Here is a 27,841-nt window from a genome sequence, read left to right as displayed (position 1 = left end):
AAGATTTGGAAAAATGGCACGACTTGAACCTATCCTTAATGGGAAGAATAGCCTTAATAAAGATGAATATCCTCCCAAGGTTACTATTCCTGTTTCAATCTATTCCAATATTTTTAAATAGTGGATTTTTTCAAGAACTGAACAAGATGGTCTCCAAATATGTTTGGCAACGCAAAAAACCTAGAAGTAAACTAAAGACATTGCAAGACTCTAAATTAAGAGCAGGTATGGGCCTTCCAGACTGGCAATTGTATTACAAAGCTTCTGTGCTTTTATGGGTAAGAGACTGGATACTACTGAATGATAAGAGACAATTGTTGTTAGAAGGACATGATCTTAATATGGGCTGGCATGTATATTTAAGGTATCAAAGACTTGAAGGCCATTCCTATTTTAAGAATCATTGGTTTCGAAAATCCTGTACCATATGTAGTCATGGCTAAAGACCAGAATTTATCAGAAAAATTCTAAGATGGGTTTCTCTAGCATTTACTCATCCAAATCTCCTAAAATCAAATCAGAATTATAGGTATGATGACCTGTTGGGAAAAGATAATCAATTGAAAACCAGAGAAGAGCTGGAAAATATGGACATCAAAATGAACTGGTGGTTGAGAATGCAAGTTGAATCTAGATATGCCAAAGACAAGGCGACAGGTTTCAATACAGAACAATACTCATTTGACAAAAAAAAAATTGGGTCCACAGGAAAAGCTAATCTCCAAATTATATGCATATCTACTTCAGATGATGACACAAGACGAAGTTGTAAAAGATTGTATGGTTCAATGGGCAAAATATTTTGGTCATAATATTACATTAGAAAAAGGGGAGAGACTGTGGAAACTCAACATTAAATTAACTAGGTCAGCAACTTTTAAAGAAAATTTGTATAAGATGTTTTATAGATGGTACTTGACCCCACAGAAATTGTGTAAGATTTATACTAATATGTCTAAAAAATGTTGGAAATGCACTAAACAGGTTGGTTCTTTTTACCATATGTGGGACATGTGAGACAGTGAAGGGTTATTGGAAAATGGTGCATGAATTATTACAGAAGATTATGAAAACACAGATCCAATTCAAACCAGAACTATTTTTATTGAACATATTTCCTGAGGACTATTCCAAAGAAATGAGACATTTGTTGGCACATTTTAACACAGCAGCCAGGATTCTCTTGGTGCAGAGATGGAATCTCAGGAAATTCCCACAAAAAATGGACTTGGTGGGAAAAATTCTGGAAACAGCAGAGCTGGACTTTCTATCCCAGCTGCTGGCTGGGAGATCTAAAGAAGAAGCAAGAAAATACTGGATGAAATTTTATGCATAGTTAGACACTCAAGACTCTTAAGATTCTCTGGTGTGAACTTATTTCTCCTTTTTCCCCCTGTATTTTATATTACAAAATTGCCTTTACTGGAATTGTCAAAACTAATAGATAACTTTAACAAAAGATTTATAGTATAAAATTTTAAAATGTTGATGATGTTTAGTATAGACATAATAATATGGGACAATTTATGTAAAGAAAGTATGGTAGATGTAAGCTTGTATTTTTGAAAGTATTTTTATCCAGAATAAGGTCAAAATGTATTGTGCTCTCTATTCTCCCTATCCCCCACCCTTACTCTTTCTGAAACTAATAAAACTCTTTAAAATTAGAACAAAACTGTACATTTGGAGGTTCTGTAACTGAACTCTAGCATCTTGTGTTGTTTGGACCTAATCCCACTGAGCAGAGCCTAAAGACCTGCATACATAACCTCTCCACATTTCTATCACCACATGTAGAGAGGGAACATATATGAACATGCTGTCCCTATCTACATTTCCATGTGATCATTAGCATGGTACCCACACTTGGAAGAACAAATGTCTTGGCTTTCTCCCTGTGATCAGGAAATTATGAAAAGCGGAATTCCTAGTAATGGAGAGGGAGCCTGCATGTGTACATTTCCTCCAGATACTAATGAGATGAAAATCCCATGACTGGAGGGAGCAAGACCAGAATGCTCAGACTTGTACTTGCTCCATATACATTCATTGACTACCTAAACAGATAGAAGGCTTCTCTCACTTTCATATTTTGTAGTCCTAAATAGATATAAAGTAATAATAAAAGCAGCAGAGGTAACAGTATACTGAGAAAGGGAGGTGGCTTTAGGAAATGTTAAGAGACAGCAAAATTTAAGAATAAGAGGGACTAACAGTACTTTGCCTCAAGGAGATTATTTTGGGAATCATTAAATTATCCCAGTTGCCATTAGTTATCTATTACAATATTTTCTGCTGGGAGGGGGCATTCAGACTTTGTGCCTTGGATATCAAATATCTCGAGTTGATTCAGGGACTGAAATGTATTTTTGAATCCACATCTTCAACCATAATTGTCTAATTTCTGAGCATGGAATGTTAACAGATCAAGACGGGGGAAAAAAAGAACAGCAGAATTAAAACAAAAGGAAATGTCTTCTCTCCTAGATAAAAGACTCAGAACTGAAAATAGGTCGGGGAGTTTATGTATTAATTCAGCTTGTAACTACCAAAGTAAATCTGTGGCTTACCAGGTAAGTAGCTTCATGTTAAGGATGATTGTGAACTTCTGTGTGGGACAGTTCCATGTCAGATCTAATCTATGTCTTCTGGACACACTGTGCAAAAAGCAACATGCCAAGATTAAATCATATGCTGCTTCAAGCCTGTGAAGTAATGTGCTGCCCAATCAATCTAGACACCTGAATCTCATTTTCAGGATGCCAAAGGTTCTTTCAGTGATGGATCTGCTGGTGAAATGTACTGCATTATAATTTTCCTCTGAAGGAACTGAGGGATGAGCAACAGGATTCATGAACCATGCCCCCTTAAGGAATGTCTCCTTCAGCATAAAAGTACATTATTGGTACAGAGTGCTGTCTCCAATAGTAATTTAGATAATGTTGATAATGATGACAAATAATACAATTATGCCCCTATACTTAGGCAGCAGTCTCCTTCCCTCAAGCAATCTGTTCTTCTCCTGCTCAAGTGCCAGTTCATTATCTCTTGAGAATGTCATAGTGATTGTGTGGGTTTCTTTGGACTGTAAATATTGAAGAAGAAGAAACCCCACAAACAAATCTCCTGTGTCTACTGAACTGGAGCCAATTTTGTGTTCTTAAAGATCTCCTGTGCATGCTAGAAAGCCATATAAATGTGTTTAATAATTTGACACTATTCAAACACTTTCCCAGTTATCACTCCTGTGCCTGTTGACATGTTTATGATGGACCCATGACCTTTGCCAGATATTTCAAAATATCCTGCAGGGTAGTTCTCCCAGCCCCCCTCCAGATTTTGTTCTAGAATAGAAATCTGGAGGAATCTATGTGAATAAATAGTGAATGGCTTATCTCCAGTCTGTCTAAAATCTGCAGTCTGTTTAATCATAAGAATATAAGAAGACCCCTGCTGCACAGAACCTAGCATTCATCTAAGTTTCAGCATTTGGTTTTCGGAACAGCCGAGCTAAACATCCTGGAAAGCAGAAGACACTTTTTGTTCATACGTTGTTCACAGCAATGAAATAGTGAAGTCAAGAAGCAGCTAGTTCCTTTCTTCCTTACCACATAGCATCCAGTGTGAAATTGGCCCCCTCTATGAACATCCAGCAGTTTGCTCCCCAAGGACGGAATAAAGAGTCAGACACAGAGTATTGGTATAAAATTGGGCCACTTTATTCAATATTCTAATAAACAGCAAGGGTACCGCACCAGCGGCCTGGCCAGGGCTAGGGGTCACCGGTCCCCTGCCATTAACGGGTGAGAGACCCAGCCCCCCAGCCAGAGCTGAGTGTTACTCAGCTCCCTCCAGGCAGGCCCAGCAGGGAGGCACGCACCAGAGGGCCCAAACCCAGATGCACGGCTTGCCGGAAAGGCACCCTGTAGCCGAGCCTCCCAGACAGTCTGCATTCTCCAAACCCGGGTCTTCAAACCCGAAGGCTGATCATGACAGACCCCAAATTCCCCAAAAGGGGGATGCTTCACAGTCCTCCCCTAGCTGCATAGTGCCCTAAACCCCCCAAACCTGCCACTACTAAGGCCAAGTCTCTACTTAGGGCTTAGCGCCCACCGGGAGGCCCAAAGCCACCCGCAACCCTTGCTGCAAATCTCGCAGGAAAAGCATATTACCCTTTTCTGAGAGATGGACCCCATCCCCTCTGTAGAGGTCAGGAAATTTCAACAAAATGTCCGGATGGGGCAAATAGTGGCCCAACCCCTTTTTCAGCACCTTCCTGATCTCCTTATTAGCCTTATACCGGGCCCTTTCTATAGCTGCAGGGTCCCAAGCACAACACCACACCAGGCGGGGCAGCATGGCTGACCAAATTATGCTGGTCCCAGGCCATCGCTCCTGAATGTGCTGGAAATCATCCTGGGCCTGCCAAACTAAGGCCTTGCCCTTTAAGAATCCCAGATTGTTACCTCCCAGGTGAACAATGAAAACCTGAGGAAGACCCACACAATCTTTAAATAACAAAGGCAGCAGGCTTGGCCACTGAAGGCCCCAGTGCCCCCACCATTTGATACACACGTGCTGGCTGAGTCCCAGCTGAGAGCCAACTGCAGTTCTCCGAGCCTGATGAGCGGCTCAAAACACATGGCTATGGCCGCATATGAGAACTCGGCTCCTCTGGCCAGGAACAACAGCATATAAAGAGAAAAAACAGTTAAACAAGAACAGAACCAACAATAAACAGATACCACGTCACTCACGGCCTAATAAAAGGTCGCACATAAGCCTTATAGGCCGAGGAACACCACCTGCCCAATCTCTGAATGGAAGTGGATGACAGCCGCTGTTGAGGCTGCCCCAATTCTAAAGGTGTGGGTCACAAACCGCACCCCAGACAACCCCAACTCACCCAAAGCCCGTGATGTTACTGCCCAAAACTGATGCTTCGTCAATGGGCTACTATTTGAATGTATAAACAAAAACCCCTCCGTGGGCCCCCTAACTGCCAAATAAGCAGCCAACGCAGTAACTGGATACAGCTCAAGCTCTGAACAACTACCCAACTTGAGCACCGTACCCTTCTGCAACTGATCCATCTTAGAGCGACAGACAGTGATGACTGCCTTACCCGCAAATAGCTGCAGATCCCTTAATAACAGAGCCTTACCAGAAATATCGTTTCTAGACTGTGCCACCAGCTCACTTACTCTAAGAGCCCCCCAAAAAGCTAACAAAGATGCAGCATGAAACAAACATGCTTCAAACAACGAAGCACACACCACGTCCCAAACCCTCTTCAAACCCCGCAGAATCAAAGGAGACACAGGATTCCGCATATCAACCCTGGGACCGGCCTCTCTGGCCCACCCCTCCAGCATCTTTCGAATACGAAAGTCAGCTGTTTCTTCCCTATAACCCAGCGCCTTACTGACAAAAGCCAATGCAGACAGGCGCCCCCTAATGGACTGCATGGCCAACCCCTTACCTCGCAGCGAAACACAGTAATGGAGCAAATGCTCCACCGGGAGGGGCCAAACCCTGCAATACCCTACCTCAGCCCTAAAGTCTTCAAACTGCCGCACAGCCCATTTGTAAGATTTCCTGGTGCTGGGCGCAATGGCTAGACCTATCGCTCTTCAGGCCTCGGCTCTCCAATCAGCCATAGCTTTTGGGGCATTGGCACTGGCTCTCTGCCGGCATCTGCAGCCAGCTGACGAAACCTCTCCATCTGTTTATGAGATAGAGCATCAGCCACCCCGTTACTCACCCCAGGAACATGCTTGGCTAAAAACAAAATGTTAAGCCGCAAACAGCGCAGAGTGAAGGCCCTCACCAAAATCATAACCCAGCCAGATTTGGATGAAAGGGAATTAATGATGTGGACCACCGCCATATTATCACACCAAAACTGGGCAGTGTGATTGGCCATATCCTTCCCCCACAGCCAAACCGTGACTAAAATAGGAAAGAACTCGAGAAACGTAAGATCCCGGTTCACACCAACCTTTACCGAGGAGTCAGGCCAACTATCCGTGCACCAATGTCCATGGAAATAGACTCCAAAACCCAAGGAACCAGCAGCATCAGACATGACCTGGAGCTCAGCTTCAAGCCTCATGTCGTCCCTCCAAAAAAGAGACTCCTTTAAAGGACTCCAAAAATTCCTGCCAAACCCTCAAATCATCCCTCATGCTGCAGGTGACCCTAGTTCTATGCTGAGGCAAGCGTAACCCTGCCATAGCATCGCACAGCCTTCTAAGAAAAGCCCTCCCAGGAGCAACCACTTTGCAAGCAAAGTTGAGGTGCCCAACTAGTTGCTGCAACCCCAAATCCTAGCCCTCAGCTCCACTATTTTCTGAAGAGGCACCCTAGACAACTGCGCAATAGTGTCAATCTCAATCCCCCAAAAGGTCAACCTCTGGGTGGGACCTTCAGCTTTCTCAGGTGCTAAAGGAACCCCAAGCTCTGCCACCAGCTCAACAAAGCCAGACAGCAACTGCCCACAATGCCCAGTCCCCTCGGGATCCACAAAAAGATAGTCATCCAAATAATGAACGACATACTGCAAACCCACTTTCTCCCGCACAGCCCATTCCAAAAATGTGCTGAAATGCTCGAAAGCCAAACATGACACAGAGCAGCCCATTGGCAATGCTCTATCCATATAAAATTGACCCTCAAAAGAAAACCCTAGAAGTTCAAAATCATCGAGATGGACAGGTAAAAGGCGAAACGCAGACTTAATGTCGCATTTCGCCAATTCTGCCCCCACCCCACAATGCCTCACCACGGCAATAGCCTGGTCAAAGCTGGTATATCTAATAGAGCATAAGTGCTCCAGGATCCCATCATTCACGGACTTCCCCTTAGGAAAAGACAAATGGTGAATCAAACTAAATTCACCAGGCACCTCTTTAGGCACCACATCCAAAGGTGAGAGTCTAAGAGTACTCACTGGAGGATGTGAAAAAGGACCCAGTATCCTTCCCTCAGCCAGCTGTTTTGCAATCTTGTCCCTAACGACCTGCTCCGAGCCCTGAACTGACTTAAGGTTTCCTGACATGAACGGAACTCAAGGACCCTGAAAAGAGATCCTAAACCCGACTTTAAAACCTTCTAACAAATACAAACTATCAACCCTTTGAGGGTACCTCGACAGCCACTGCTCAAGAGGTCCCACCCTTATCGGGCTGGGCCCCTTTCTTAGCTGGAAAGGCACCTCTGCTCCTGCCAGGCTTCTTTGTATATTTTACGCCCACGGGCTCTAGGGCAGTTGTCAAATGAGTGGGAACCACCACACATGGGGCACTCGTGCTTGAACTGGCACGCCTTCCTATTACATACCCCAAGGGATCCAAATTCCCAGCAGAGCATACGGGGTTGAACCACCTGCACCGCTGCACCGTGGGGAGAGCCTGATGAACCAGCAGGGGATGTGAATGACCTACTCACCAAGTGACCACTATCAGAGTGATCACCCAGATTAGGCCTAGCTGGTGACATAACTTGCAGCCAAAGCTGCTGATGGATCCAATCCCACTGAAGGGACGGATACAGGGCAGCCTTCATCCTAAATTCCTGGTCATATTGTAACCAGGCTGGTCCACTAAAGGCCGTATAGTCTTTATAAATTATGTCCAAATACTGGAACAGGGATGCTGCCCGCCACGGCTCTGCCCTCGCAATCACCCCGGCATAAATACAGAACCCAGGAAGCCAATTAGCCCAGGTCCTGTCCACCTTCCGTTTTTTCAATTTTTCCTTTTCTTTCTCATCCAATTCTTTCTTGTCTTTTTCCTCAACCTCCCGAAAGAGAAGAGAAAAAATATCCACGTACACCTATTTTAATATTTTTCCCTAGTAGCGGGAAGCAAGTGGTCCCCCAGCAGCAAGGCAACCTCCCCAAATGGCAAAGCATCAAAAGGCACTATCCCATATGTTGAGGGTTCCCCCATAAAGGAACCAGCCATGCCAGGATGCCCTGCGCCCGGGTACACACTAGGAACGCCTTGCCCACATGGCCAAGCCCAATTTTGAAATGCGCCCAACGCAGAGGAGGCAGGTGCCCCCGCGCTTGACATGGAAGCGCCCTGCCCGGCCACCAAAGCAGGCCCCCATACTCCCCATGGCCAAACCTGCCCAGGCCCCGCCTGTAAATTATCACCCGACCTACCCCCGAATCCAGCAGGAACCAATGGCAAACCGACCCCGATGCTCCAGCTGCCATCAAACCCACCTCCAGACCACAAAAGCCAGCGTCCCTGCCGGGCACGACTCCACCAGACCTGCCCTCAAGAATAGACAGCCTGGTGAGAATACTCGCCTGCTCACCCTTCTTAAATTGCCTCACACCATCCTCCCCACCTGGAGAAAGGATGCCTGCTGCCTGTTGCAATGCTCTCAATCTACAAGCAATATTGGAATCAACCACCTTATCACCCTCCTCATCAGAAGAGGATAATGGCGGTGGTGGCCTTTTCGCAGGAGCCTTGGGCGCCTTAGGCGCTGGCTTTTTTCCTTTGGGCTTGCCCGACCCTTTTCCACCAGCCATCTGCCAAGACAAAGGAGCTGACGAGGAGCACAGATCTGACAGTTAAATTGTCAGATCCCGCCTTTTTCTCTGTGCGCCGAAACGGGTGCCCCCTGACTCTCCCCATCCAAGGAAGCAAACTCTGCTCATGCAGCCTAGCAGCTACACTGCAGTCTGCAAGCATAAGATTCTTCTTTGTCAAGGATGAGAAATCACACAAACCAGGGCTCAACAAATCTGGGACTCATTGAGAGGGCCCTGTTCTCATAGGAAGCTATCAGATAGCATAGAGGATAGGAAGGTCCTCATCCATGAGCCTCCTTGCTCTGCCTAGGCATTTCCTCACTCTTCCAATATGTGAACCAACAAATCTCCTGTTGTTCAATCCCATTTTAACATTATACAACAATATAAGAACTGATTTGTCTTTTTCTAAAATCTTAATATTGCTGGAAATCACTTGGGTTTTTTGCAACAGAACTTCCCACAGCTTCTACCACACCCCTCAACAGTTCCAGAAGAAAGAGGAGGAAAGAGAAGGAGTTTAGATTCATACCCCACCCTTCACTTGGAGTCTCAGAGCAGTTTACAATCTTCTTTCCCTTCCCCTCCCCACAATAGACACCCTATGAGAAATAATCTCTCTAAACTGTGGAGTCTTGTGAGCAAAAATTCTACTTTGTGAGCTACTGGCAGAGTTTTAAGCAAGCAATTTGGCTACTGCATAAATTAGTTTTCTCTGGGGCCATCGTTCCTGAGTTAAGACAAAAATGTGCGAGTCAGAGGCTAAAAAACTGTGAGCTAGCTCACACTAACTCAGCTTAGAGGAAACATTGCCTGTGAGGTGGGTGGGGCTGAGAGAGCTCTTTTGAGAACTGTTCTTGGGAGTACAGCTCTGAGCCAACTTGTGACTGATCCAAGGTCACACCAGCAGCTGCTTGTGGATGAGTGGGGAAGCAAACCCTGTTCTCCCAGATTAGAGTCCATGCTCTTAACCACTACACCAAACTGGCTCTCTTTTCTTCTCTCAGGCTTTGACAGATAACTGCTTTTCTTCACCAAACAGCCCTTTTAGTCCCCTAGATTTCGCTGCTGGAAGATATTTCCTCTTTCCCTTCCTGAAAGCATATGAATGGAAATATTGTTAGAATATATCTTGCATGTTAGCATATATACACAGGAGTTTACTTCTACAATTGCTTGAATAATTCCTCAGTCTCATACTTGAGCTTCCTAGGAATTCAGCTACACCTAATTCCTTTCATACAGCACAGTGTAGAGGTTAGAACATTGGGGTAGGATCTGGAACACTCTGGTCTGAATTCCCACTCTGTCATGGAAGCTGGTTGGGTGACCTTAAGCCTGTCACACATGTTCAGCCTAGCCTACCCCACAGGGGTGTTGTGAGGGTAAAATGAATGAGATGAAAATCATGTAAACCATTTGGGGTCTCCACTAGGAAAAAAGGAGGGTGTAAATGAAAAATAAATAAAACCACACCTGGTTGCTCTCATACACACATCCTATTTCCCTTTCCATACACATAAGTTGGCTACCCAGAACGAAACTGCTATGTTAAGGCAAGGAGCTCCAAAACATGAAGCTCTGAACTCTAAGGCCTTCTTTGGTGATTTTTTAATTATTATTTTTCATGAGAAAAAGTGGTATACAGAAGGAAAAAGAAGCAGGGAAAACATGCTTCCTCAGGAATTGGTGAGCTCTCCTTCTTTGGAGGTTTTTAAGCAGAGGATAGATGGCCATCTGACAACAATGCTCATTCTTGTCCATCTTTTTCTAAAAAGTGCCTTCTACTTCTTTGCATTTCCAGCAAAACCCTTTATAATCCTTGTCCATCTTTTCAATATATTTGGGACGACATACCACTGATAGAATATTTTATAAGAGTTTTCTCTTAATGTTTGGCTAGCAAGGAATCTAATATCATTAGTCCATAGATTTTCCAAGCATTGAAACTATATTTCCTCACCAAAATTTTGCATCCATTTAATTATGCAGGTTTAACCTGTTCTTCAGAATCATATTGAAGCAATAACTTGTAAATTCTTTTATGCCATTAAAGCTTCTTGAACTTGACTTGTAAATTCGTCCTTGTAGATGTAGATGATTGTTTCACAATCTTTTTCAAAATCAGTCAATTTTTTTAACAATACTCCTCTTGGTAGAGATATTTTTTAGTCTGGAAGCAATTTGAAAGTATGTCCACCATTGTATCTCCTTTCGTTAATCTTTGATCTCTTGCTATGTCTTAATCAATATAAAAAATATAACCCAAGACAAAAGACATATAATTAGAGATAGCTTATTTAAAATTTGGGAAATACTACAAAAGAGATTTAGTCCCACAATCCCATTAGTGATGTCATCAATTGATGCTTATTATGACAATTGTACAAGGAGAAACAACAATTTAATAACTCTAAGGCCTTCTTGGAGCTTATATTCATATGGATCCATAATTTTTACATTAACTACGATTTACAGGTGGCTTAAATATATCTTAAATATAGAATGGGCAGGCAACTCAATTTATTTGGATTTTTTTGTCTGTCTAGCTAACTTTGGAGTTGCCCGTTCATGCTACTCAAGACACTAAATGTGACATACAACTAATTTAAACTCAACACAATACATTTCATATTCAGCTCCTAAAAAACTAGAAAAAATAGGAGACCATCTCAGTTACTGCAATACTAATGTCACTGGAGATGCAGCAAGTGTGATTTTATCCTAACCTGTTGATGAACTCAGATAGCATCACCAGCCACATAATCTGAAAAAACATTCCTGTTCATCCATGACTAATATCAGTCCAAAAACGAGACAGCAAAGACAGCACAAAATAATCCAAAACATCTAACTGGAGACATACTACATGAAGTATAGTTGGCAGGCATAAAGAATAATGCATGATGTCAACAAATCCTGTCATCCAAAATAAACAGTTAGGGCTGGCATCAAATTGGAACCAAGGGAACAGGCTTTTGCTTTTTGTGATACAACCAATCCAATCTCCAAACCGATTTTAAAAGTTGGGGGAAAAAATTATAAGACTGAAGAGACAAGCAAGCAATGGTCAGAAAGATAAGAACCAAATCAATCAAGGGAAATATGTCTAAGCCGGAAGGTAGACTTCAGCAGACAAACTACTAGTCCAAGATATATCATTAGATTTTTTTTGAAAAAAAAATGTACCAAATTTTTCTGTTCTCCAGATGATTCCCTGTGCTACAGGCTACACAAATAAGCTTATTTTTTCTTCCTAACACTAAAATGAAAGATCAATGTGTTAAATGGGGTCTCCATCATGGAACAGAGGTATATGAGAACTTGTGTACATGTCAGCAAAGGAAGTATTTTTAAACATACTTCTGCTCACTATGTTTATATGCTTGCTTTTGTAAACAATATCAAGAATGAACCATAATATCTTTGCATTATTTATCAGTCAGGTTATATCTGGAATTATTCAGGAATTATGTTTAAACTACCCTTCATGGGCAGAACAAGGGTCCAACAAAGAAGGATAAAGGATTGATTAGAGAGGGGAGCCACAACTGAACAGTTAACCCCAGTTGTCCTACAACATCTAAATTTGTTCAGCAAAATTTGCTAAATAAAATGCAATTCAGCCATTAATTTTGGCTTCATTTACAATTGCTTTCTAGTGCTTGATGGTAAGGATCTTACATTCTTACACAAGTAGGTTCAAGAACAAAACAGGAGTCAATTGCATCTTTAAGACCAACTTAGTTTTATTCAGAACGTAAGCTTTCGTGTGCATCACACTTCTTCAGACGAGGAATGAGGTACAGTGAGCAGAGCCCCATATAGCTGGCGAGGGTTGGAATGCCAAGGGGTACAAAGTTAAAAACCAGTAGCAGAATAGTAAAATTAACAAATTCAGAAAACCTTTGATCTGGGTTGAATTAGCGTGGGAAACCATAAAACAGTAACATGTCAGAAAGTGAGAATGCCTGTTAATTATATTATTAAAACCCTGCAGGTTTTAACCTGCAAGGCCTTGAGCAGTCTAGGACCAACATATCTGTTGGACTGTCTCCTCCAGTATGGTCATGGAAGAATACTGCACTCCATTAACAACTTGCTGGTGACCCTGGCTCTAGGGAGGTCCAGCTATCCTCGGCCAGGGCCTTTTCGGTCTTGGCCCTGACTTGGTGGAACTCTCTGTCAAATGACATCAGGGCCCTTTGGGGCCTTATGCAATTCCACAGGGCCCGCAAGGCAGAACTATTCCGCTGAGGGTTGCCAAGTCCAACCCCAGAAATATCTGGGGACTTTGGGGGTGGAGCCAGGAGACACTGGGGTGGAGCTAGGGGGAGGGGGGAAATGGTGCCGGGCAGCGTGGCGAGCCAACGCACCGCTGCCGCCTCTTCTCCGCTCGCCGTGGCTGCTCCTCCGAGATGGGCTCAGGCTGAGCCCATCTCGGAGGAGCAGCCACGGCGAGCAGAGAAGAGGCGGCAGCGGTGTGGCTGCCTCGCCTGCTCTGCCTCTGGAATAGAAGCGGAGGGGGGTGGAGGCGGGCCAGGGGCGTGGTGAGCCACAAGTCCGGGTCCTAGAAGGGCCCGGATTCACAACTTGCCATGCTCCTGGCCTGCCTCGCCATCCCCTGCGCTGCTGCCGCCTCTTGGCTCCTCCGAGATGGGCTCAGCCTGGGCCCATCTCAGAGGAGCAGCTGCGGTGGGCGGGGAGGGGGCGGCAGTGGCACGGTGGCCTCGCTCACTCCAGGATTGGGCGGCTCGCCATGCTCCCCGGTGCCTTTCTCCCCTCCCCCCGCTTCTATTTTTTGGGAGAGCGGGGGAAGAGGGTGGAAATCCTGGGGTCCCCCGCCAGGGCGGGAGGGTTGGGAAGCCTAATTCCGCCAGGCCTTTGGTTGTATCATTGGCTGGCACCTTTCTCTCCTATTTTGCTCCCTCTCCCAGATGCTTTGTAAATTCCCCCCCCCCATGACATGCTGATAGCCCAGAATGTGTACAAAAATAACTCATAGGCTGCCATCTTGGATTTTCTCTGAGAAGCTTTAATTTTAATGTGCTGTATTGTTTTTAGCATGCACTGTTTTTATGATGTATTTTACACATAACTCAGAGCTTGGCATGAGCTGAGATGGGGCAATTAATCAAATCTAGATGATGATGATGATGATAATAGGTGAAAAGTACTGTCTGACAGCCAATCCTATTCCACGATGTCAACTTTTCAAGGAAAGTCATGCCCACTTCCTTTATTACATTTCACTAATACAATTGTCTTAGTTGTTTTATAGCTGATACTAAAAATTTGCCTACCAGTCAATGTGTCTTCTGAAGGTTAGTGTAACATAGAAAGTAGGAAGATTAATTTAAAATCAATTGTTTCTATCTAACCTTACCCCTTTTTAATGTACTGGTTCTGATTATTTCACATTATCATTCTTCACGTTACTGGTAAAAATGTCCACACTTCCTTAATGTGCAATCTCTTTCACGAGATTATTTTTAACATTTGCCATAAGAAAGAAATATTCTGTTTACTGGTAATGAGTTTATTACCACATTAATGGATTTTAAGGGACCATTTGAAAAATAAAGGCTAATATATGGATCAAGCTAGAAAACCACATTAATAATTGGCCTATGTTTCAGTAAATTGGTAGGCAATTGGCAGACAACCTAGTCTCACAAACACCCTTCGAAATTTCATCGTGCAAAGAGATTTTGGTGACAGGATATCAAACTCTCCCCCCCCCCCCCATTATTTGTCTGATCCTAAAAGAGGGAAAGCGCTGGTCTCCAAAGGACTCTCATAGTGCTCAAAGCCTTAATGGGCACCATCTAGAATTCTGCAGACTGTAAATACAATCTAAGAAATGGAGAAATATGCTAAAGCTACATTGTTGTTTTTTTAAAAAAAAATATTCATCATATGCTAAAGCTACATTTTGGACCAGTCATATACTTCAGTCAAACCTACCTCTCAAGGTTGTTGTGCAGATTAAAAGGCTGTTAAAAAGGCTGAGAGAATAATGAAAACTGCTTTGGTCCCCACTGTGGAGAAAGACTGTAGTTTTCCTAGGCAGAGGTTGGGGGGTGGAGGGTGGAAAGACAGAGGAGCAGATAAAGTTAGGCTAGATACAGTTAGGAAGTTTTGCCAACTCCTGGTTGGGAAATTCCTGGAGATTTGAGGGGTGGAGCCTGGGGAAGGTGGGGTTTGAGGAGCTGAAGAACCTCAGATAAGTATAATGCCATAGATTCCATCCTCCAAAGCAGCCATTTCCTCCAAGGGGACTACGATCACCAACATCCAGGCGAGGCCTGGAGATCACTTGGAATAACAGATGATCTCCAGATGACAGAGATCAGTTCAAGTGGAAGTCCCCCAACAAACTCAGAGGGAAGCATGTTGCAGAGCAACAGAAGACAACAGAGATGAGTGGGGATTGTCAGTTGCCCATTGGCAACCAATACACAGGGACTCATGCACTGGGAAAATCTTCTGCACAAGCCCCATGTGACGGACTTGAAAACAGTCCGTGCAGCCAAGCTTGGAGTGAGTTAAATAGCAGGTTCACTGAGACTGGCTGGACTGCCTCCTGGCAACCAAAGAAACTTAAATAGGGGGCAGGGCAGAAACCAGGGGCTCTTTGGCTTCAGTCTGGAGTTGCACAGACAGGGAAAAGACCTGTTTGAGCATTGAGAGCTGTGAGGGACAGAACTAGTGACAAAATAAGACACTGTTCTGAGGAGATTTTTATTTTCTTTTTAGAGGCCTAGTAAGCCTCTGGTGACAGCTCTGTTTTAGGAGTGCTGACAGGCCAGTAGTCAGACTCCTGTGTAAAATCAGAACATCATACACACACTGATAGCTGAGGGGCTGAAGTTTGGTTATCAGAGGAGAGATCCAGGACAGTCAAAGGCTTCCAACCAAAAAGGGACTTGACTCTGGAGTTGTGGGTTAGTGATAGTACCCTAAAGAGAGTCAGTGTCCCGGAGGTCTGGAAGCAGGGTCTGAGGTGGACCTTCAGGGATAACCAGTATCTCAGGGTGATAAGTGCGTTTGAGTGTGTGGGACAGTATAGTGCCAGCCAAATTTATACTGGGAACAGTTGATTTTTGTTTTTATTTGGGTTATCCAAATTTAGGATAATCTAGCTTTCAGTTCATTTGTTTGAAGGCTCAGCCAGCCTTGAGAGTGCTGTGCTCACCCAGAGAGTGCTGTGTTTATTGTGTATACTGTTAAGTTCTGCCAACTGATTTACTTTATTCCTTCATTTTATTTCTGTAAATACATTCCCATCCCCTCCTTTTGAAAAGCCAATAAACCTTTCCTTTTGGTTTTAAAAATTAAAAACTTGTGTGTGTGTGCCACTTTCTGCTCAGGGTATTTCTATCAGATGACCAGGCTGGTCTGTGAGAAGAAAAGTTTTATTAAGTGACCTCCTGGGCTGGGAAGAAGCCTCAGCTGGATAAGGGCTTCCTTACACCCCACAATAAAGCAGGAGGAGAAGGATAGATTGTATGTATGTATGTGTGCGAGAGAGCGGGGGGAGTTAAAACTCTGAGAATAGTTGGATAATATTAATATAAAGTAATAGAAAGTCATATAGTATGGAGGTAAGGTAGAAACTGTTTGCCTGATTTATTACAACAGTGTTCTTGCAAAAATAATAATAATAATAATCTTAATTGGCAAGGAATTGACCTGAATTTCTGAGCTAGGTTTCCACTCAGCAGAGAAAAGGACAATCTATTTATTCACCCTCTTTGAGGAAATCCAAATAAATAAGATGTGAGATAATAATCTGATACTTTAGAATTTGAAAGTGGCCCATCAGACATAGGAAGTAATATATTATTGTCCTAAATAAATATTCCTCAACATCCCTTGCCAAATATTCCCATTATCAGTAAATTTCATTGCTTACATATTTATATTTCATTCTTATACTTCCAGAAGCAAATTAATTCCTTATATATGAAAGCAGAAGTTTGTGGATTCCATGGTTGTTATATCCAGTATCAAGTTAATTAATTTTGGACTTGACCCACAACCACATTGTGCTTTTTCAGTTAAGTACTACTCAGATGTTATCTAGTGTTCTCAAACAACAGATGAGGCAAGAGGTGCTTTCTTTTTTCCTGTGTCTCTGAGACAGCCTCCAAACTACCCATCACAAAAGCCATTGCCCCCCAAGTTGGAATAAAGAGGCGGACACAAGTGAGTTGGTAAAACTATGGGCCACTTTATTAAATAAGCACAGCAACAGTAAGGGCAACCAACTGCGGCCAGGTCAGGGCCAGGGGTCTCTGCAGACCGCTCCCCTGCCTTTTAGTGGGTGAGAGACCCGGCCCCCCAGCCGGAGCTGTGTGACACAGCTCCCATCAGGTAAGCCCAGCAGGGAGGCACGCACCGGAAGGCCCAGTCACCAGACGCACGTCTCAGCAAAAGGCACTCATCCGAGTAAGTCTCCAGGACAGTCTGCATTCACACACCTCAGGTCACCAATACCTAAAGGTTGATCCTGCCAGACCCCTAACTCCCCAAAAGGGGGAGGCTAACCGGTCCTCCCCAGGCTGCATGGCACCATGAACCCAATAAAACCTGCCCTCAAAAGTGCCCAACCTATAAAGAGGCACCATCCTGAAGCCAATTCCACAATCCACTGATATGCTATGCAGGGTAGGCAAAAAACACACCCCAGTCCAAAGCCAAACAGCCGGGGAGTAAAAAATTCCTACCCAGCCCCTCACTAAAGGAGGCGACCAGCACTTGCCAACATAACAAACAGGGCAGGTGGGAGGGCCAAGCATCGCAGAGGGACTGACAGCAGGGGGCGGAGGCCTCAAGGAGGCACATACATGCCCCCCCCTTAAAGATGCACCTAAAGCGCGTACCAAAGACTGCTCTCCCCTCCTGGGAGGCAAAAATTCCCTGACAGCTAAACCGCGAGGCGGCAAGCTGTCGGAGACTCCATTATGTTGAATACAGTTAGAGAGGAGCAAAAGATGTGCTTCTGCTTCACCACCTGCCCCAGCTAAGCTTTACTGCTCCCTAAGATATGTGAAACCCTAGATAATGGAATAGCTCAGGCAAACATGCCCTGTTCTAGATTCAGTAGATGTCCTATTCTATACAGAGTTGAGAAACGTATTATCTATGCAACAGCAGGAAGAACTGCTTACTGCATATAGTATTGCTGATCAGGTTGATTCCATTTGGTGGGAACAGTGGCTATGTCTTCTGATTGGAAAAGGTCCCTGTCAAGCACATATTTAATCTCTCAATTTCTCACTTCATAGCAGTCTTATCTGTTCCTTTATAACTGCAGGGACATGAAAATTAAAGACCTCATGAGACACAGTTAATGAACAGGGCATATTTAGGTAAGATTTTCATTAGTTATGTTTTATATATACATCCCTTCAAGTCACTAACTTCCCACTAACTAACTTTTCAGGGTTCCTAAAAATGAGGCAATATTTGTAAATTGTTTTGTACAATTAATATTATATATATATTATATTAATACTATATACTATATTATATACTATATTAATAATATATACTATATTATATACAATTAATATTATATATATACTATTATACTAATAAATAGTACTTAAGGAAAATCCAGGTTCTTGCAAATCCTGCTATTCAACTTCTTAGACCAGATAGCTGTGAATACACATGCTCATGTAATATATTCACTATTATCTTCAAAGGTTTTAATAAATATTAATGAATGTTCATAGGATTACTAAGATTGATTATTTATAGTATATTTTGCTACACCCCCTAAATCCCAATATGCTTAATCCATTCTGTATATCTTCAACACATATTCTAAATGCTTTATTTTAACACACCATCAACTTTATCATCAAAGGTTAGAACATGAATTAGTGTTTCTGCTAAGAGAATTACTTGTTTCGTATGTGGTAGAGTTAAATTGGATTTAACCATCATCCCTTCTATATAATGTATCCCATATCCCCTCCCCCACATCCACACACTCTAAATTTAATTAAAATAACTGAAATGAAACTAGAGATAATTTGTTTTTTAAATAGACTGCCACATGCTCCATTTACATAAAACCCATTAGATTGCATTAAATACAAATTAGCTGCTGATATGAATTAAATCACATATAAATAGTTCAGAATAGCCTCAGTTCCACACATTTTAATTAATATAACAGTTAACCAGATTTATTTGTAAGGTAATCAAGACTCTTGACTCACTCATTCTTCAGCACAATAGGCCAGACAATGAAGGGCTGTCTTGCAACATTTCAACAATAGCAAGAGTAGCCTAGTGTACTGATTGATAAAATTTAGAGATGTATCCTTTTAAAGAACATAGAGAATGGAAGCTTACAAGGGATCCCATGCTCTGATCAAATCCAGCTTTGATTACTGTAACACCTTTCATGTGATGCTGCCATCCAGAAACTTCAATATGTCCAAAATGCACCAGCCAGGCTGTTGTCCAAGAGTAGATAACAGGATTATATCATCCCTGTGCCGAAGGATGTTGTTAACTGCCTGCTTCTGGGCACTATTCAGAATTCTGGTTCTTAGCATTCAGACCCTAAATTATTTGGGATTAGGGCATCTGAAGGACAACTTCATGCCATACTGTACAGCCTGTTAGCTAAGATACTCCTTATTAGCCTTGTTCTCTGTGCTTGCACTTCAAGGGTAAAGGCTTATGACGAGCAGAGACAGGGCTTTTTTAGTGGTGGAAACTTGTCTCTGCAATGCCTTTCCCCTTGAGGATCGCCTGGTGCATTTCTTTTTACCCAAGTCTTTAGTGGATTGATTGCATCTTTTATTTTTATGGTGTGATTCTAGCCTGAGGACTGCTTTATAGCAATCATTTGAGGCTGTTGAAGTTTTTTTATGTTTTTTATGCCCCTGGCTTGTTTTTATGGCTTATTATTTATAATTCTTATAAACATTCTTATTGTATTTTTATAAATTGTGATCTATCTCAAGAAAATCTTTGCATATACACTTTCTAAATTAATAAAATGCTGAGAATGTGGCAAATATGTTCAGAAAGCAAACATGCCACTTTTGATAGCCTCTGATCTCACTGCTTTGCTGTCATCCAATAAGCAAAGTATAACTGTGACTCTGCAGTAGCTGTGGTGACTGAGTTTAATTTCCTTCTGTCTTGTGATGCTTTTGCAGAAATTACTGTAATTGTACAGATCAGGCACTTCCACATTCAATCAGATGCATCCAAACAGTTTGCTAATGACAGGCTGGTTTCACACTGTGAAATTGATATGATTTTATCCCATTGCAAAAAAATCCGCTTCAGTTTGAACTGTTTCTTGGCTATCAGACAGCTGCTGCTGAAGCGGCAGGATCCCGGCAGTGGTCAGTGATAGCCCATTCACACTGCTAGCCCGGCTCAATCACAGACCCGCTGCAGAAAGGCCCCTGTGTGTGCTCTCAATCAGAGAAGGTGGGAAAAAACACCCGACCTTGCCAGAAATGGCTTGGCATGATCACCCAGTTATTCCACTTATGAGTTGCCCCAGGGCATTCAGACACCAGCCGATTATGCGACCTATATCCGATTCAGGGGGATGCTACCGGGAAAAACCAAGTAGCTTTTTGATGCGGATAGGAGGCGTCTGGAGGGTGAGTACAAGTGCGGCTCAGAGGGCAGATGTGTTCATCTGATTGTGCACTTTTAATCTGAATGGGAGGTGGTGCTAGCTCAGGGCAAATCTCCTGTGTGAAACCACCCACAGCCTGTCATTTCCCCAGAAAACACTTTCCTGGTGGCACCTTCTTTGGGAGGCCATAATTTTGACAACATAATTTTGACACCACAAATTAGGAGGGCAGGTAGAGGAGAGTCAACTAGAGATCTTCTGCAAGTTTGGTGTCTCCAAGATACTGTGGGCCATATCAGTGCAGGTAACTCACACAAAATGACCTAGTTTTCAATTACAGTACAGTGCAGTACTTAGTGTGGTACAAGCTGTGAAAGCACACTTAGTTTCCATCTATACTTAGAAAAGAGATCTTTTATTGCTGGGTAAGAGAACCACCATGCATTAGAGGGTAGATGTTACCCAACAACTGTTTGCTCAAAACTTGTTAACACTGAACATTATTCTACCTTGAACCACCTTCAGAGTAAACTTTCATCGGTGCTGTATTGTGATAACACGTAAGATTTAACCCACACCTTACTGATCGCATGAGTAGGGAAACTATGAGATATACAGTATAGAAACCAAGTCCAGCCATAAACATGTTGTTCATAGGGAAAACAGTGTTAGAACAAAGAGTCTCCCAAGTTAGACAGACCTAACTAATCTGAGTCCTGAGGAGCAGCAGGATACAGACCTGCAGGAGGGGGTGAGTGGTTTTTCTTTGCCTCTTCTTAACTGTTGAGGAGATTTAGTTGAGGTTATTGTGTGGGAGGACAGTGTCTAAGGGTCTGTGGGTGTGTATAGTTTCCCACAAAGCAGGGCTGGACCTAGGGCACAAGGCACATAGTGTCCCTGGCAACCTCACCCCCCACACACACACACACACACCACCCCCTCTTTCGGCGCCTCTTCCTTCCCTCATCCCATAATCACTATTTTAATTTCCGGGAATGGGCAATGAAGTGCTGCACTACCAGGCTCTTTAAAGGCTGAGCCCCGCCCCCTGTAAAACTGCACTGGGTCTGGCAGCTCCTATGCAACCTCTTCAGCACACTCATGATCAGTGTGGGAAGAAAGTTGGGAGGAGGCAGTGACATGGCCACTCTTTCAGTGGCTCGCTTGCTGCTGCTGTCCCGGCGCTGATCATGAGCATGCTGGAGGGGCTGCATAAGAGTCACCAGCCCCCAGCGAAGTTTTACCCCATTGATCAGCTGATTGGCGGGGGGGTGGCCTTAAAAGAGCCCTGGAGCATAGTGCTTCACCGCCTGTTCCTGGGCATTAGAATTTTGATGCAGGGATGAGGGAGGGAGAAGAAGGCAAATAGGGATTTGCTTAGGGGGCAGGGGGAAGGCTGAATTTGGTGCCCCTGCCCTGCCAGTGCCCTAGGCAAATGCCTAGTTTGCCTAGTGGGTGGGTTGGCCCTGTGGGAAAGTGCTGCCTGTTTGAGTAAGTGTGGTTTCTGTTTGTCTCTGTTGGATATAATTTGATTGACTGTAGTTTGATTACCTGTGGGGAACCAGCCAATGTGTAGCAATCCTGTGATGATTTAACCCAGGGATGTCAGACATACAGCTCGTGGGCCAGAACCAGCCCCTGAAGGACTCCTATCCATCCCACAAATGAAAGAGAGATCCACCTTTCCAATTCTAACAGATGGGGGTGGAAAGAAACCTAACAGCACAGCTTGCAATCTTTATTAGTGGGAGGGAGCAAGAATCCAATAGCACCTTATCAACTAATAGAATTTATGGCAGGACATGAGCTTTCATGAGTCACTGCTCACTTCTTAAGATACCACTAGAATGTGAGTCCATCTGTCCTTATATCTTGGAGAGTGATGTGATTTCAGACCCCAAATGACAATAGCAGGCATTGGTAACAAGGGAAGAAACCTAGGTCTCAGTCCAGCCCAGGAGCTTCATTAACAGTTGCACCTCAGCAGTTTTTTTTTTCTAATCTCCCTTTGAAATTCCTTCATAAGAGAAATGCTACTCTTAGGTCAGCATCTGAACACCGTGGAAGGTTAAAATGTTCTCCCACTTGGTTTTGAATGCTGTGGTTTCTAATAGCAGTAGAAAGAATTAGAGTCTAGTAAAACCTTAGAGATCATCAAAATTTGTGGTAGGATATGAGTTTTCATGAGTGACTGCTCACTTCTTTAGTCTTTTCCCCATTTTTTCTTTGCATCCTCCTGGACTGAATCCTCCTGTGCCAAATTGAGACCCAGGGTTCCTATCTTGTTACCAATGCTGATATCTCCATGCCGACCACCCCTCTGCATATCACACCAAATCTAATGAAGCATCTGAAATAATCTTTATACAGTTTATATATTCAGTATCTTGTGTTACATTTTATGGCACACATTTATGTCAGATCTGGCCCTTGTAACAAATGAGTTTGACACCTCAGGTTTAACCTATCTAGATCCTGAATAAAGAAGGGAAAGGGGGGTTCTGAGTTGGGACTGTTAGAGGAAAGGGAGTCACAAAGGATAATAAACTCTGGAAATACAGTTGTACCTAAAAATCATATTTTCAATATAAGGCAGCCAGGATGCTCTCAGTTTATATTATATTTCCAAAAGAACTCTTAAGTGACAAATAAATGATTTATAAAATGAGATCCTAAAGTACTATTCATTGTGGTGCACTTCACGCTATTACAGTAACTCTGAAAGAGCAACAAAGTAACATTTCCTTGTCATGTTTCTATTCCTGCTCTTATATCTATTCTCAATATGCCCTCTATGTGTGGATACGTATTTCTGCAGACAGGGAACACGTGGTAGAGAGATTTTTCTGCATACTTGAAAAATACATTTTGTTGTTGTTCAGTTGCACAGTTGAGTCCGACTCTTTGCGACCCCATGGACAAAGTCATGCCAGGCCTTCCTGTCTTCCACCATCCTCCGAAGTCTGCTCAAATTCATGTTTGTTACATCAGTAACACTGTCCAGCCATCTCATCTTTTGCCGTCCCCTTCTTCTTTTGCCTTCTGTCTTTCCTAACATCAGGATCTTCTCCAGGGAGTGCTCCCTTCTCATTTGGTGACCAAAGTATTTGAGCTTCAGCTTCAGCATCTGACCTTCCAATGAACAGTCTGGATTGATTTCCCTTAGGACTGACTGATTTGATCTTCTTGCAGTCCAAGAGACTCTCAAGAGTCTTCTCCAGCATCACAGCTTGAAAGCATCTATTCTTCTGCGCTCGGCCTTCCTTATGGTCCAGCTCTCACAGCCATACATTACTACTGGGAATACCATCGCTTTGCCTATAAGGACTTTTGTTGGCAGGGTAATGTTTCTGCTTTTTATTGTACTGCCCAGGTTCACCATAGCTGTCCTCCAAAGGAGCAAATGTCTTAATTTCAAATACATAGTAGGGTTTAAATTCCCTCCAAAATGAAAAAAGTGTTTTCCATGTGTGTACAGGCAACAGTTTTACCAGCTGTCATCAGCCCACCTCCCTAGAGCCAGTAGGACACCCCAGGAGCCACCACTGCTGGGTCCTTCCCACAGCCAGCAGGAAGCCACAGGAGCTGCCACTGCCACCACTGAGTGCCCCGCCATGGCATTTCCAAAGCCAGCAGGACACCCCAGGAGACACCACTGCTGGGTCCCTCAAACAGCATCCCCATTGCCAACAGGATTCTGCCAGAGTCACAGTTGGAGTCGTTGCTAGGTCCTTCACAGGCAACCAAACCCCTCCCCGCAGCCAGCAGGACACTCATGAAACTACAGCAGGAGAGTTTCCCTGTGCTCAGAGAGACAATGTCAAAGCTGCAAGAGGGGAGGCTGACACCACCTGACCCTTTCCAGCCAGAGCCTCCTGACTCACACAGCTCTATCTTCTGGAAAGAAAGAGAAAGGATGAGAGATTGCCTTGGAGGAAACAGAAAAAAGAGGAGATTGGCACAGAGAAAGACAACGAAGGTGAAATTGATGGTGGTGGGGGAAGCAGTAAAGATAAGAAGGGGGTATTGGCTTGGTGGGGGGATGAAAAGAGAAAGAAAGGGAGAAAGAGAGAAAAACAGATTGAGACATAAGTAAGAGAAGGGATGGGGGAAGGGAGAAGGGGTGCTAGGAGAGGAGAATAACGAATCTGAGGGAATGGGATGATTGTCAGATAAGGTAAGGGGAAGAAATAAAGCTAAGGAATGCTGACAAGGGGCATAGAGAAGAAAAACATAGAAGTCTGTTGAACAAGGGGGGGAAGCAAAGAAAGGGGAAAGGGAAAGATGAAGGGGTAGTGGAGTGCCAAGAGTGGGGGAGAGGTGGGAAGAGACCAAGGGTGGTAGGTGAGTGAATGCCAAGGTTGGTATATACATTTAGTGACTACAAAACCTACATACCTATTACAAGTTAAACCAAGCCACAACACATTACACAACATTTTGTTGTGTGTCCCCTCTTGTTTAAATAACACTCTTCCTACATGATGAAACTAGTAATGTTTATTAAACCAGTACTCCACTCTCCTTTGTAAACAAGACTCTGGACTCTAAAGCCATGTGATAATAGCACTGTTCTATCTTTGGCAGTACCAACTGTAAGAAAAGTGACACTGATTTTAAAAATCCTACAGCTGCTACAGGTTTTTGTACATAGCAGAGAGTCAAGTTTGCTGCTGCTCTCAATGATTCACATAATTCAGCACTACTCTTCTAGCTACAAACTAGCATAAATCCCAGATAGGCTATACATTACTTGTCAAAATACCAGTGATTATACTTCCGGTCCTAAAAGATTTGCAAGACATTCTTGCACAGTAAATAAAACTGAATAGAAAGCTTGGCTCTTTCTTGAGCCTGAACTTGTAAACCTTAAGGACTGGATTCTCTGTAGTACCAGAATAAGAGGCTGGCAGAAGCAGATTATTCTACCATCACCCCCAACAGCTGTCTGTAACCATCAAAAGGTGAATGCCAAAGTTTAGGAGACCCACAGTGACAAGCTATGCCATGTTACAGCCCACATTTAGGAGAGGGAACTGAGGGGGGGGGTGGAATTGGCTAGCTGTCCTGTACACCACGTGCTTTTAGGATCTGTTGATGGAACAGGCAATTTCCCTTACTTTCCCTTCTTCAGCACAGACATCAATGTTGCATAGCTTTTAATCTACATAGGTCCCTCAACCTTTGGCACTGCATTGCCTTTGTGAAACACTAATTAGGTTCATGCATGTAGACTTCAAAGCTAACATTTTACTCTATATGAAGTTACCTGTCCATACACACTGGTAGAGGAATAGAACAAAGTAAGAGTCCAGTAGCACCTTTAAGACCAACAAAGTTTTATTCAGAATGTTAGCTTTTGTGTGCTCTAAGCACACTTCATCAGACAAGGAATGAGGTACAGTGAGCAGTTACATATAACTGGTGGAATGGAAAATGGTACAAAGTTAAAATCCAATTTGAGAGAACATTTGGTCTGGATAGCATTTGCATGGGAAACCGATAAAACAGTAACATGTCAGAATTTGAGAATGTCTGTTAATTACTGTATTTCTAGCAAGCCTGGGCCAAAATGAGGAAATTTCTTTCTCAGAAGTTTTTCCCGTCCAACTAATTTATCTTTCAACACGTAACTTACATATAAACATCATTCAAGTTTGCCATTAGAAAAATACATTACAATATAGTGGAAGATGGGTTTAGTATATGTACTGAGATAAACAGCCAATATCCCTTATGTCAATACAAAAAACATTATTCTGATACATGATTTCAAAAGAGAAATACATTGGAATACTGTGGATATATAGCTATACTTGGTGAAAGTGGGTTTAGCATATGCAATGAGATTTAAAAAAAAACAAACAATATCCTTTTTCAGTGCTGGGGAGGTATTTGTTCCAAGTTTCATAATAATTTGCAATTCAGCAATTTCCCTCTCCACCCTGTTCTTGAAGTTCCTTTGCATTAAAACAGCAACTCAACTCAATTTAATTCAATTCAATGGGTGACCTCAAAGCTGCTATTTTAATGCAAAGGAACTTCAAGAACAGGGTGGAGAGGGAAATTGCTGAATTACAAATTATTATGAAACTTGGAACAAACACCTCCCCAGGACTGAACAGGGATATTGGGTTTTTTAGCTCATTACATTTGCTAAATCCACTTTCACCAAGTATAGTTATATATCCACAGTATTCCAATGCACAGTATTCCAGTATCTTTTGCATATATGCAACTCTGCTCATTGTACCTTATTCCTTGTCTGAAGAAGTGTGCATGCATAAAAAAGCTTACATTCTGAATAAACCTTAGTTGGTCTTAAAGGTGCTACTGGACTCCTACTTTGTTCTATTGCTTCAGACCAACATGGCTGCCCACCTGGATCTACCTATACTGGTAGAGGGTGAGCAGGAAATTAGCAAACAGCATAATAAAGGTGTTGGTCTTAAAAGTATCATGACTCGAATCATTCTGCTGCCTCAGACCAACAAGGCTATGCATTTCTATTTTAGTCTATATGTAGCCAAAAAAAGGGGGATGGGTCCAACCAGCATCATCATGAACCAAGATTCAATCCAATGCTTAATAAATATTTTGTTTAATGGGGCTAAACGGTGTCCTCAAAAATCCTTTCAAATGTAACTACTCAAGTGTGTCTATTCCTTCCTTTAAGGAACTATAAAAATGTGTCCGGCTTGACCACTTAACAGCCAGCAATCCTGCCTAAGGCTGCCAAAGAGACTGAAGGAGGCTCATTATGTTCTCTTTCTCAAAATTGCCTGAAGGGTCTCACTGCTGTCAGCATCCACCTGCCCAAATCAGCTAAATGTTAACTAATGTTCATACAGTTGTCTGTAATAAAAATCATTTATGAACCTTTCCAGTTGAAATGTTATTTAATATATTTCTCCAATAAAGAAATGCTTTCCCTGCTTCATTCTTTAGCATGAACATACAGTTGGTGCTGGATGCACTGGTCACAGAACTACTTCCCCCCTCCCCATAATCCAGTTCAGAATGGGGGGAAACATGTGCTGAAGATGGTCAAAGTAGGATCCCTAGCAATTCAACTGATGGTTAAGGAAACAGTAATTATGAGTGAGGTACTTGGTAAACTGTATGAAACAGAGCAAGGGAAAAGACACAAACAGATTCAGACATTCTGAATTGTTACAGTGGGTGCTGATAATTTAATATTTCACTTCAAAAATGTGAATTTATGCCATTATGATTCATTTAAGAAGGCTGAACAAAATTGTAGATCACTACAGGTTTCATCCTGCTGAAATGATATAGTACAACTCTATTTTGCATAAAATATTAACACAGAGTACTTATCCAATATATTGCAATTTTAAAATGTCACAAAAAGGTGACTAAAAATGTAACAACTATAATAAAAACTGATATTTGTGGACCACTGTACTAGAAAAGATTATTCTATATAATCAGAATGTTGACTATGCTCTGAAATCGTTGGAAGTAAAAGGGAATAAAATTGAATCTGTGAATCATATCAGACTAAAATATTTTATAGATAGGCTTTTTCCAAGGATACAATATTTAACAGATTAATATTGATATAAGGAATTGATGGTGGCTGAGATTGAAAGTCACACAAGAATGCACAGATCTGCTAGGTTTCCCTGTTCTGTGAA

The sequence above is a fragment of the Heteronotia binoei genome, chromosome 4 (genome assembly GCF_032191835.1).
Source record: "Heteronotia binoei isolate CCM8104 ecotype False Entrance Well chromosome 4, APGP_CSIRO_Hbin_v1, whole genome shotgun sequence".
NCBI lineage: Eukaryota > Metazoa > Chordata > Lepidosauria > Squamata > Gekkonidae > Heteronotia > Heteronotia binoei.
The sequence above is the reverse complement of the archived record's forward strand: the minus strand, read 5'-3'. Positions refer to the sequence as shown.